We start from the raw sequence: 15,461 nt of genomic DNA, 5'->3' as shown, positions 1-15,461 counted from the left end.
GGCACTCGGATTTGAAGAGAGCTAGTTCCCGTTCCTCTGGTATCTTTGTTTCCTGCGGTACTCGAGCGGTGGCCAGGACGATCAGCTGGGGCTCCTCCCTGAGGGATTAGTGACTGAACCCGGGACGGAGGCCTTGTAGTCCAGTGCTGGGTACCGCTCGCATTCCTCGGTCGGTGGGTTTCTGAGCCATGGAGGATCGAACTCCACCCTGAAGTCACTGAGCTTGGAATACCCCTCATCTTCCTCTCCATTCAATATGATCAGGGTTTCAATGTCCGGCTAATAGCTACGGAATTGAAAGCGGGGATCGAAATCGAAAGGGGAGAGGATGGCTCTTTTCTGAGAGAAAAGATATCTGAAACATTAACAATAGCAATGTCGGGAGCGGAGGAGGAGAAGTTGAGGTCGAAGGCGGACAAAGCGTGTGATATTATAGCGGCCAGTAAGCAGAGTTATATACATGATTTCATTCAAAAGCTTGGAACGGTTGGGTGAGAACTACAAGAGGAAAAGCATATAATGTAATGTTGTTACTGCCAAAAGCATCATAGATCAAATATATGAAAAAAATAATAAAAGATTTACAATATCTGGTAGGCTATATTTTGCTGTATGATGTCAGAACAGATTTACAATACCTGGTAGGCTATATCTGAGCACAAGTAGCATGTGCGAGTTGTTCTCCATGCTGCCTCTAGTATAGTGTAAAATATTATTATATCTGTCCCCATTCATAACACATACTTCTATATTATATATTTGCAGATACTATGTCATGGAAAATTTGTCCAACAATTATATTAAGCAAGTAGTGATATACATCCCCATATCCCCATATATTATTGTAGCTATATTGTTAATATCATTATCATTTGTTTATCTGTTTTCATGGTTTGGGCCATGAGGATTAATACTTTATATCGAGGCAATTAAACCGTCGTTGTAAATTAGTATATTAATAAAATAATTATGAATAACATTCATAATTATTGATATACATTAATGTTATTTTCTAATATTAATTAATATATGAATTATATAAAATGATATTGATCAATCTAACAAATTATACTTATGATACACATTTATAACCATTATAATAACTAATTATTACTAATACATATGTGAGATAAGATAGGTCATCTTTTGGAATGAGCAAACTTCGTTTATCAAAAATCACTGAACGAGATGGGGAATGTGCTGACCCATAAAAGAAATCACATGCTTAACCATCTCAGTTACACAAAATCCCTAGGAAAAAATACTCAAGTCACAACAGTAGGCCAACGGCACATAGTTAACCATCCCAGCTATGAAAAATTGGCAAATGGCCAGCAGGATGGAATATTAAGTCTTTTTCAACGATCATGCTCGATCATGCTCACCCTCTCAATAGTTGTATGTCTATACAGAGAAAATGAAATTTATATACAGAGATTTCTTAGATATATTTTCTTTTAAGGTTGATATTTCTCTTAACATCCTCACATCGGTTTTCATTAAGCCATGAGAATTTTGACAATAAAAGGGAAATGGTCCACGGTTTAGAAAATATGAGAAAAGGTTAAGTGTGTTTAAGGCTTTGAGTTTAATTCAGAAGGTGAGATTGGTTTTTAAGTTGCATTCTTGTTAAATTATCTTTAGAATTTATAAGTACACGATTAAAATGATTTGATATATAATTATTTAAGCCTTTTCCATTACAAAGTAATGAGTAATGTTTCTCATAGGTGAACATGTGCATTTTTTTCCTAAGAAAAAAAACAGTTGTATTTCTATTAAATTAAAGCAGTACATAACACAATTTACTTAGATATACTAGGGATGAGAGAACCTCATGATCCCCGTTAAGATACAACATAAAAATAGCTAAGCAACCCGATAAAGACAAAACATACGACCCCTGAAAGAATGTCGACACAACTCCACATACTATAGTCATACAAGAAAAGGCCAAAAAAAACAACAATCTCAGACTTCCCTAGTCAAAGGGAGAAAAACCCAACATGGCTCACATAATCATTAATTGGCAACTTATAGTGAACATATCCAGGAGCCAAAGAGCATCCTTGCTTGGACATGAGGTCTGCTACTGAATTAAGCTCACGGTAAATATGTGAGAAGGAAATTCTCCTGAAGGACATCTTCAGATCATGAATAAGCAACATCCAATAGTGAAGTTCAGGACAACAAAAGGAAGAAATTCCCTTGGCCCAATTGATAACAATCTGGGAGTCCCCATAGATGTCAACTTCCTCAATGTTTAACTAAGAAGCACAATGGAGAGAACCCCACAATGCCAGCAATTCTGCCTTGCAATTACAACCAACCCTATCGAACCAAGTGAAATGGTAGGAGAGCCCTCGATAAAGGAAAATGAACACTCTGTAGCCACACCGACTATCATGTGAAGCTCCATCAAAAAGGGCAATAATAGAGGAAATTCCAATCTCACACCTAAAACAAATTGTCAGATTTGGCTTGGGGCATGAAGGGTTTATTTCTAAAAATTAGGTCTAAATTCTAATGCAGGTAAGACTCACATCTGAAACTAACTCTTGGAAAACACATGCTTTTTGTTCCTCCAAATTCCCTAGAGGATATACAATGGAAGTGAACTATACCCCTGCTGCTTCTCAAACCAAAAAGATAGAAAACCACTAATAGAGGATTTGACCACCTATGAACTCAGGTTAAAGTAAAGCGATACCTCTTGCTAGACCTCAACAACAAAAGGACAGATCAGGAAGAGGTGTAAGACATCCTCCTCAGCCTTCCCACACATTAGTCAAATGTCGGGACCCTGGAATCCTCTTTTGGAGAGGTTCTCCCATGTTAAAATTTTGTTCATATATACCAACCAAGTAAAGCATTTGAGTTTAAGGGGAGCCTCCTAGCTCCACATCTTAGACAACCTTATAGGCTAGGAAACTGAACCCTACTTTAGAGAGATGTAAGAGTATACGTCTTTCACCAATATGCTTCCATTAATCTCATTGCCACCCCACACAAGACAATCCAGTTTGTCAGTCAAAACAACCTTTGTTTGGCATAGATTAAACCTATAATGTTCCCATTTTGCTTCCAAACAAGATGGAGGGTGAAGGTCCCAAGAACTAAGACATGAAGGAGAGGAAAGGGAAGAAAAAACGCTAGGGGAAATATGTACCAAATAATATCTTCCTGATTCATGGAAAAACTGTAATGCATTAACCGAAAGGAGATGACCCTCTGTCATACCTTTATTGCATCAAGGCCAATAGAGACCTTGTCTCCCCTACCAACTTCCCACCTCAAGTTAAGTTAAACATGTTCATTTTAAGAAGTATTCTTGTCTTATAATATTTTTCATTCCCTTTACACATCTAAAAATATAATTTATTTTTTTGTCAAATTAATATAAAGCTACTTGTGGGATTATCTATTTTTTAAGAAGATTATAGAAATTTGATTATATAATTGCAACTGAGAAATTTAATCTAAAATCAAGAGACACAATTATGCTCTATTGATCCGTGGAATGAAATTCACAATTTAGAACAACATGCATAGAAATGCAATAAGAAAAACCACAAATACACAAATGTATCTAGGGGAAACCAACTAGTAAAACCCCCTTAAGCTTGTTTGCATTAATACAAAAGAATAGAGATTCTATTACAATTGCCTGCATCAGTACTCAAGCTCAACCTACAAAGTAATATGCTCCCCCTCTGAATGAGCGACTCTGGCCAACACTTAGCCACTTTATGCCCACACCTAGCCTCTTATTTCCTTGCGCAATCCAAGGAAATTATCTCCTAAAAGATAGGAATTTCCCCCTATTTTCTTGTGCAATTCCCAAGGAATGGTTCTCCTACTTGCATGCAACACCTGTACACTTTGCCTAATATACAATTAATGTTACATTGCCTTGGAATCTCCACCACAACTGATCAATTCGAATTCCTTCCATTCATGACATATTTTTGGTTGATTGATCAGTTGCCTCGATGATCTCTAAGTTAGACTATTGTCTCACTGCACAACTGACCTCCAACTAGTTCTATTAAATTTTAGAACTAGTTTAATTGAGTACAACTAGAAATAATTGAATCAGATTGCTATAAATTGATTGTCAACACATGCAAACAGAACTCCAAGCCCATTAACTCAAATTTACTAAGCTAACTAAGTGACAAGAGTTATGTCAACTTAGTTAAGTGCCTCCAAGTTTTGTGTTGATGTGGAAATTTCAAATTTTCTCAATTTGACCAAGGCTAAGTTAAATTGAGCCTTTCTTGTTACACTTCTCAAAAAATATTGTAAATTTTAAATATTTTCTGTTAATAAAATTGTAAATCTTTAATATAATTCTAAAATATTTTTCTTATATATTTAATAATTGTCAATTATATTTAAATAAATTAGTAAAAGATATATTTATATTTCAATGATCTAAATGTGAGTATGATTGATTGCATGCTAAGTATCTCAATATTTTTCAAATGCATTATGCTTCTCCAACCATTGAAATCCCTTGTACTAGGAATAACAACTAGGGTTAAGGGATGATACTCTCTTTATGTGGTTCAAGGGGAAATGCTAGCAACCTCATGTGATTTTTCACATGGGGAATTTAGGGATAGTGGCCACAATGAGCTATAACATTTGATGTCGAAAATAATATGCATGCTTAGTCCAAGTTTCAATTCCTTATATACACCATTAAACACTTTCTTCTCTTTAAAGGTAGTGTTTTGCAGTTTCTATTACACATACTTTCCTAAACGATGTCCATTACTTATATGTAACATAACTTTTTTATGTTTTGGAATTATTTCTATGAAATGAATACCTCTATATACAAAATTGTCGTGTGACATTATTTGAGAGAAGAAGCTCATGGGAGCATATAAGCACTAATATACCACCATCCTTATGCCCAAAGGGGTAGTGAGAAGAGAGTTATCCCTCATATTAACATAATGGTTCATTGGTTATGATGTGAATATGCTTACTATGTAAGTAATGTAGAATAGTTGTGGATTCTTAACATGAGACTCTATTTTTATTAGAAGAAATGTCGCTTATATAGGAGACATCATCTTGATTAAAAATATCATTCTATAGTTAATGAGGTCAAAACAACTTATTCTCATTTTCTAGATTAAAAGTTCTTTTTTTCTTTAAAAAAAAAATCGGAAATATTGTCAATGTTCCCTTGAATCACGGGGAGATAGGCTTGGTAAAAAATGGGTTGAAGGTTGGATATTAACCAAAACATCAATGATATTATATAAAATAAGGCATCCCAAATCCAAAAAGACAATGGAAATTTTGATAGTTATTTTTATAATTTTGAGTTTTCCTAGGTTTATATGTTGTGGAGATATAGAGAGGAATATTAATCTATCTAGGATCGTTGGAGGAATGTCTGGATTAAAGTATATACCCCCTATCCCCATCTCAAGGAACCATATGGAAGGGTTATGATCTGAAATGGAGCAGATTAGTAATGTTGTGCTAATTCCCCATTCAGAATAGAATCCAAGATGCTTATTATTTGCTTATCAAGTGCTTAAGGATTCACCATTTTGCTTAATTAATTGATTCCCGTGAGAGTTTCTTATGTAAATGTTATAAACAATTTAACATAAAACATATGTTGAACAACAACAAAATAACAACAAAGAACATCAAAATACAACACAAAACACAAATATTTGATGAGGAGTTCACCCCTCCTAGGCTACGTCTCCTTGGTCCATCTTCCAATGCTTAGGCCTCTCTATTATGCTCAAAAGTACAACAAAAGTGTGTTTTCAATGCTCAATTTCCTCTAAAACTTGTCTTAATGAGTTTAGAATAGCCAAAACTACTAGCATTGACTCTTTTTGCACCTAATTTCGATAAGAACTGAAGAAGTTATGACCTCTCCCTGTTCTCCCGCAATTTGCTTAACAAATTCCCCTTTCATGACCACTAACCATCAAATTCGGCCAGAAATATGCCAAATTTGCCACATTTTGGCCATCGGAGCCATACTTCCCAGCGGGTTCGAAAATCGCAATCGCAATCAGCGTTGGCGGAGGGATGGACGAAACAACTTCTTTCAAAAACTACGATCATCGATTTGCAATGACGGACTTAACGATTTATGCACCACGGTTCATAACAATTTCGCGTTCGGTATATATCGGCTTGTCGCAATCGGTGCTAGACTGGGGGATTCCTTAACAACTTGTCGTCTGCCACTATGAGGTGCGAACCACGATGAATTTTCGAACTCGAACATTCCATACATTGCAACCTATTCTATTTTTGCATCCGGTTCCATCGACGTTTCGCTATTAGCGCAGGCAGGGTGATTCTTAACAAGACTTCCTGCTACGATGCGATTTTGCGATGTGATCCATGCAATATCGCATATCACATCTCGACGGGACCGGGGGCCGATTTTTAACAGAAAACTTATGCCGATGTGATGCGATGGGCCAATTTGCGAGACCAGCGATAGAGTGACACTTGGCACCTCCCGATTGGCTGAAGAGACTTGAACTTGCTGACTATGCACTTATTTTGCCTATTTAGCAAATTGATCAGAACTCATTTCTGGGAGCATCCGAACTCCGTTTTCGATGAAATGAGTTGCATTGGATTCAAATCACCGAGATCTATCTAACCATATAGTTTCTATTCCATTCTATGAACTCTGATTTTTTAGCATAAACTTGAGCACCTGACCAGGTTATAACATTGCTCACATAAGGATTAAGGGAAAAAGAAGATGACTTACTAGGGACAAGAAAGCCTCCCATGATCTGACACAAAGAATAAATGGATAGAGGGGCCTTCACTTGAGAGGGGGAAGGGTTGATGGCAACTTCCTAGTGGAGTCGCCAAAATGTAGCATTAAGGATAGAATGAAGCATCATATGGAGATAGGGGAGCCACTACTTTATTTGAGAGAGAGAGAGGGGGAGAGAGAGAGAGAGAGAGAGAGAGAGAGAGATGTGTTCTATTATTGAGCCTCTTTTCTCAAAAAATTTCAATTTGATAAAGAATTTGTTACTTGTTTTATTTCCATAATGTACTAGAATTCTCCCATGAAAATAGAACAAGAGACAATAGAGGCCTTGCATTTATAAAATCATCAATAATTCATAGTTACCATTTTTGTAGAGTTGGCACGTGGTGCATGTGAAGTTCAATTAGTAAACCTACCTTTTGAGACTTTTTATATTTCTACCCTTAGTATGTTCATCCTAATAATTGACATATGCATCTAGCATATACTTTTGAAAATGGTGTCTATCATATGCCACTTGAGATTTGAGTCAATATCATCAAAGATGTTCTTATGAATTATAAGACCATTTCATCTTCATATCCCTTTATGAAAGTTGTGATCATTTCCATTTCTCATTGAAATACTTTCATAGTTCATTGAGAATTTCAATAAGTTACAAGGACTAGAGATGTATCACCTTTCTCCTTTATGAGATACTTCACTCTTGACAAAAAAAATGACAAATACATATCTCCTCACTTTGATAATTCATGGATTATCACCTTTTTTAACTACTTGATGATCAAATTAAAAGATGTATCAATAATACATTATTAGCATTTTCAAGGTATCATAGTACGCTTCTAGAAAAACCTATTATATCCAAACTCTTGACAACTAAGAAAAAGAATTATTGTTGTCTAAAGACCTATATAGCTTTGGGAGGAAGCCTTCTACACAATGTCATTGTTTCTTCCTAAAGTATGGAGTAATTTAACATAGAAAGAATTTCAAACTTTATACAAATTCCTTTCATTATAAAAACAATATCGTACCCAAATAATGTGCAAATACTATCTTTATGTTTAATGTCCTTCTACTAAAAGCTACTATAATTAAAAATCGTAAGTGATAGTCATCCTTCTCATGAAGGGAATTAAATATTTAAGATTGGGGTTGAATGAATTTCTTTTGCTCTAGTGTCAGGGTTGTCTAATTTCACTTAGTTATACATCATTAAGCTTTGATGACACACAACATTTCCACTAGATTCCTTAAATTTTTATTAGTTGAAATCCCTTGCACCCAATATGTATATTTATAGTGTAATTTAAAAAATCATTACCTCTTCATATCATCCCATATATTGAACTATATTTTAATTATATTTAAAAGACCCAATATGATATTAGTCTACTATCTAATCCCTTGTGACATGGTATAGATCAAGTGTTTTCTTCATCTTAAATAGCCATGTCATGGGATCACTAATACAATCAAACATTCTTATATTGATAACTAATACAGTTAAACATTCTTATATTGATTGATCTTGGGAGCGTATTTATTTAGTCCCAACTTGAAACCATAATTCCATGTATGTTGATATGATTAATGATCTAAGTCTTTGGCATTTAATTTTCTTATTATTGAGATTTGTTAGCATTTTCATTATATGTGACTGGAACTCATTCTTTTTGTCCCACTTATCCTCTTCTTGTCAAGAAGAATAATTTAGGATAAGGAGGTTAGATTTTGGCACGAGAGCTTAACTCAATGAACCTCTGTCATATCACGTGCGTTCGTGGAATATTAAACAATTCCCTTAATTTGACTACATATTGGAAAATATCTCTAAAAAACATATTATTTAACCCCCTACCAATACTAACCCAACACACCTTCCCAATTTAAAAACCCTACTTTCACTAGATATTGTAGGTATATATTTTTTCTTTAACATTTTTTATACCCCTTTATATTTTTTCATTAACTTTGAGCTCCATTTTTTATACCTACCAATATAAAAACCCTTTACCCCCTGTATATCCCCCAATATAATATGTCATTTTTTCTTCAATATATATCCCCCAATATGAACTCACGTGGTATGGCATTGCGCCGCTAGTGAAGCCCCCGAGGATTTTGGTAGCTCCTTTTTAAGGTTATCTTCCATGTATTTGATATCATCCTTGCATGTCACCACTTTGATATCCTCCTCACTTTCCATCTTAGACTTGAGACGTGACAATATTTTTCTTAAGTTCATTGGTTAGTGACTTTTAAAAGTTTAAATTTTATTTAAATTACCATATTTAGGAGGTCAAATTTCTTTATCATGGTAATATCTATACTCATATTCTCTATTCCAACTTGGACATATGCAAAAATCCAAATTTTCATTTGTGTCATAGATAATCCTTCAAAAGACTTTGCAAGAGTTACATCTTACTTAATATTTTTAGACATGGCGGGCTAAAGACTTTTAAGGTCTTATGGGCATCGGACTATTACACTACATAGTTTTAAAACATATTATTAAGTTTCCAATAATTGCCTCGAGAGATGTAATCTACAATCCAGTGTGATGGAGATGTGTGATTCAGTGCATGTTCAACTTAGAATTGATATTCATCATGAAATAAAAGATTTTCTAAATAAAAAAATAATATCGACATAATTAAAAAAAAAAACAAAAATGAATAGACATGTTTAGATAGTTTTAATTAAAAGTATTATAACCTTGTGTGAAAAAAATATGGTAAAGATATTTCAATTTTACTCTCTATTATAAATAAAATATTTCAATAACCATATGAAGTAACTTATTAATTTTAGATGATAAAAAAATAACCGCCTTATATTTTCACCTTTAATGTAAAGAAGATACATAGCTCTTATATTTTTGAAAATATTTCAATTTAAAACTCATAAATTGTTTGAATATCTAAATTAACTAATTTATTTTAATATAGCTTCAGAGATATATATATATATATATATATATAAAAACAAAAAGTTTAATATATATATATATATAAAAGGAAGGAGTGATTGAAAATAGAAAAAATCAATTACTCTATAATAAGAGTATTGAAAAATATATTTAATTCATTCAATTCTTAATATAAAATTAAGAATAATAAAACATATTGTTAACTATAATAAAAAATTCAATATGATTATAAATAAAATATTTTAATGCATAGAATTAAGTATTATTGATATTTACTTTTCCAAGGTATCAATGAGATCTATTTTAAAATATATTAATATAAAAAGGTAATTAATGTAGGCAAGGTTTATAAATAAAATATTTCAAAGTTTATATTCAGTAAAATGTTTACTATATGGTTTACAAAGTGAGAAAAAAAATCCTATGATTAAAATATTTCAAGTTGTCTTTATGCTCTATATTTGACATAAAAAAATTTTGTCAATTTTATGTGAAATCTAACAAATATTTGGTAGAGTTGTAAATTTAAGTTGTGTAATCTTCACAATCCAAATGCTCAATAAAATTTTCAAGTCAATGAATCCATTTATCCATTCAAAAATATAATCCAAATAATTAAAAATTATATGTATAAACTATGGATCTACTGGGGATCAAATCTCTTGAATTACAATCATTTTTTCGAGTTTTACACTTATAAGAAATTTGCACTGTTAGAAATTTGATCCCTTTCCACTTGCTAAATTTGTGGTTAAAATAAATCTAGAGTAACAAAATGCAATCTATCTTTCACAACACTGATTAAGGAAATCATATCTTTAATTAAAAATAAAATATAAAAATAAACTAAAAAATATAATAAAATAAATTATTTAAATTTTATAATTAACAAATATCTTATTTTCTTAATACCACTTCATATGTATAAACATAATATCTATCTATATAAATATGTTATCTCTTTATTTAGGTATATCATCTACATTATAAATAGTAATATTCCATTATTAAAAATAATAATGGAAGAACCTAATTAATTTTAATTTGATAATCAAGTTTTGTAGAAAGTAAGTTGATATAGTTGTAAAAACATATAAAGTATGTTTTTAAATCAAAGAAAATGTTGATGTCCACAACACTCATTATTTATTTAAAAGAAAGAAAAACCAAATGGATAAATTGACAATAAACATAAACATAGTATATATAATTTTAAAGTATTTGAGGAATTTTGACTTTTAAATAAATGAGTGGACAAGATTTGATTTTAAGAGAATAATCCTTATCTAATACATCATCCAAAAACATTATATGAAAAGTATTTGAATGTAGTTTCAAACCCAATAATAACTTATCAAATTTAAATATAATTTATTTATCTATTTGTTAAACAACCATTAACCTAATTTGAATGAGATCATTTGATTTTTTTTCAATAACAACGCGATCCACAACACATATTGTTTCTTTATTATTTTCTTATCAGATGCCATATTGTCACTGTTAAAATAAACAAATATGAGCAAATTCTACTTTAAGACAACTTATTTAGTGAATATGATGATTGCATTAAATTCCTCTTTTCGAGAGGACCAAAATTGACTTGAAGATCATTTAATTTGGACAAGGTAATGTGTGTTTTTTAATTATGAGCCCACATGTGCATATTTAATTAGGTCGGCCCTAAAGCAAAGTGGACACCCTTGGAAGACTATAAATATAAGTGACTTCTACCTCATTTGGACATCATCATGATACATTATTCTATTTCCTTTCTTGGTTTTCGCTCAGACAAGTTTGAGACACATCCGCGGAGGAATGGTTCGCTCGAAGATGGAATTTCATGGTCGAAAACTCACATCTTTGTTTTAGGGTTTTGTACCTCAGTCGCAGGAACGACACAAGAAGAACTCAACCACAATTACTCACTAACTAGCTCATCTATGTGACCAATTCATCTCAGCTGCACACACAACTCGTCCTCCATGTGATTGCCATCTAGGGTTTCAGAATCACAGTTGCAGGCTCTCCAAAGGCCGAATTAGACCACAATTGTTGGCTTACAGGCTCAAGAGAGCGTCTGGACCTTTCTAGTCACATGAATGACTCCTCCATGTATGCAAGACCTAAATGTTATTTTTTCAGTTGCTTGAAGTTTTCGCTCGTTGACCGCAAATAGTGACAGTTCATTACAGGCTTCTGAATTAGGGTTTTTTAGTATAAGCATCGATGGGTTCATTTTATGAATATTGTTTAGTTGATTATTGATGTATAAGTTTATTATTAAAGATATTGATTTTTGTACTCTGATTTTCTGACGATTTAATAAGAAGAAGAATTTGAAAGAGTTTTCCCCATAGTGGGTTTTTCCCTTGTCTTCGACCAATCCTCGTGTCTCCATGTGTGAATGTGTTTCTTCTTTTGTTCATTTATGTTACATTGTATTAATGATGATGATATTGTTCTTTCTACATAGTTTCATATGTTGTTGAATAATGTAAATCTGAATAATGTTATAAGGTTATGAGGTGAATTTAATGTGGTAATAAAGAAATGAAATTATCAAAGAAAAGAACGATATAGCCCCAAGAAAAATTAACAAGCATGTTCTAATTCACAACAAGAGAGGTCACACAAATTCACCATGTTTTTTATCAATGCTCTTTATAGATAATGCTATGTTGTAAGATCAATGTTGTCTCTTCAATTTTCTCTGCACTACTCTATCTATTGCTACCATATTGTTTCTCTTTGTAAGTTTTTTTGTAAGAATCTTGATTTAATCTATTCTTCTATAATTAATTTAAATTTCACTCTCAACCGAAGGCTAAACTTGGGTCGGCTCTTTCCTACAGTAGAGGTGTGCATAGCTTCTGTAAATGAGTTAAGTTGTACACAACTTCTTTATATGTGCATATATAGAAGTTGTGTATATATGGAAGCTACACATATCTTTTGTATATGCACAACTTCCGTATATGTTCATATCTTCTATATATGTGCAACTTCCGTATATATGCATATACAAAAATGTATGTAATATGTAAACACAACAGTCTCTATATATGCGCAACTTCCATATATATGCGCAACTTCCATATATATGCATATCTTTTATATGTGCATATCTTTCATATATGCACAACTTCCATATTTGTGCATATCCTCCGTACATGCACATTTCTTCTGTATATGTACATATACATAAGATATGCACATGTATGGAAGAATCGCATATACAGAATATATGAACATATAAGGAAGTTGCACATATATGAAATTTGTGCATATCTTTTGTATATGTGCATATCTCACATGCATGTGCAACTTTTGTATATAAGCATTTCTTCTATATATGCATATATGACAATCTTTATATGCACATATCTTCTATTTCTATACTGAAGAAGTGCATATACAGAACACATATACATAATACATGCACATATACGAAAATTATGCATATATGGAAGACATGCGCATATACGAACTATGTGCATATATAGAAGGTGAAGTTCTGCACAACTTTTGTATATGCACAATTTTCATAAATGTGAATATCTTTCGTAAATGCACATATCTTCTGTATATGCACAACTTTTGTATATGTGCATATCTTATGTATATGAACATACATTCTCTATATGTGCAACTTCCGTATATGCGTATACACAAAGTTGCGCACATATGAAAGCTATGTGCATATATGGAAGTTGTGTATATACGAAGGTTGAAGTTGTGCATGAGTATGTGCATATATAGAAGATATGCACATATATATAAGATATGTACATATACGGAAGATATGCACATATATATAAGATATTTGCATATACAGAAGTTGCACATATACAGATTCTTGCGCATATACAGAAGATATGCATATACAAAAGTCACACAACTTTTATATATGTGCATTTTCTGTATCACATATATTCCATATATGCACAACTTTTGTATATGCGCATATCTTATGTATATGCACTTATGCAGAGGAAGCACATATATGGAAGTTGTGCACATATACAAGAGAAGCACATATATGGCAAACATGCTCATATATAGAAGACATGCACATATATGAAAGATGTGCATATGCAACTCATATCTTCCATATATGTGTAACTTCTGTATATGCACAGCTTCTATATATGCACGTATACAGAAGGTGCATATACAAAAGTTGCACATATATGGAGGTTGAAGTTGTGCATAACTTCCGTATATGCACATATATAGAAGTTATGCATATACATAAGACTATATAGAGTCTACACATATAAAGACGTTGAAGTTCTGCACAACTTCTGTATATGCACAACTTATATATGTGCACATACCTTTTATATATGTGCATATATTTCGTATATGCACATATCTTTCATATATGTGCAACTACAGTATATGCACATATACAGACATAGTGTGAAACTTCCATAATATGCATATATGGCAACCTCCATATATGCACAACTTATATATAGGTACATATCTTTCGTATATGCGCAACTTCCGTATATGCACATATACAGAAGCTGATTATATCTAGAATTTATGCACAACTTCCATAATATGCATACACAACAGTCTCTATATATACACATATCTTTCGTACATGCACAACTAATGTATATGTGTATGTATTCCATATATACGTATTTTTCGTATATGCACATATTTTCTGTATATGCCCATATACAAAATATATGCACATATATGGAAGAAGCGTATATATGGAAGTTGCACATATACAAAATTTGTGGATATATGAACATGCATATATCCTCTATGTATGTGCATGTGCAACTTCTATATATACACATATTTTCCATATATGCATATACGATAACTTCCATGTTCGCATATCTTCTATGCCTCTATTCTTGTATCATTGTATAAGACAACCTCCATATATGTGTATATTTTCCGTATATATGCAACTTACATATATTCACATATACAAAAGTTGTGCATATATAAAAGATATGCACATATATGAAAGTTGTTCATATACGACAGATATGTGATATAGAAGTTGTGCGACTTCCATATATGCACATCTTTCATATATGCGCAACTTTTGCATATGTTCATATCCTATGTGTGACTTTTGTATATGTGCAATTTCTTTATATGCACATTTTTCGTATATGTGCATATCCTCTGTATATGTATATTTATCGTATATGTGCAACTTCCAAATATGCACAGATATGGAATATATGCACATATACAAAAATAGTGCATATATAGAAGATATGCGCATATACGGAAGCTGTGCATATCTGACGACTAGCGTAATATGCATATACGGTAGTATCTAGATATGCATAGGTTTCGGTTATGTGCAACTTTTGTATATACGCATATCTTTTGTATATGCACAACTTCCATATATGTGCAACTTTTGTATATGTTTTTCTTTCGTATATACACATATATTCCATATATGTGCATATTTAGAAATTGTGCTTTTTTCTTATATACGCATATCTACCATATATGTGCATATTTAGAAGTTGCACTTCTTTCGTTTATACGCATATCTTCCATATATATGCACTTTATATATATGTACATATATGGAAGTTGTGCATATATAAAAACAATGTGCAACTTCCATAATATGCATATACAACAACCTCCATATATGCAAAACTTCCATATATGCGCACAACTTATGTATATGCGCAAACTTCCTTATATGTGGATACTTGTGTGAAAAGATGTTTA

The sequence above is a fragment of the Pinus tabuliformis genome, chromosome 4_1 (genome assembly GCF_031772625.1).
Source record: "Pinus tabuliformis cultivar Carrire ecotype Pingquan chromosome 4_1, CPIR1, whole genome shotgun sequence".
In the NCBI taxonomy this organism is placed as follows: domain Eukaryota; kingdom Viridiplantae; phylum Streptophyta; class Pinopsida; order Pinales; family Pinaceae; genus Pinus; species Pinus tabuliformis.
This window is presented reverse-complemented; position numbering follows the sequence as displayed.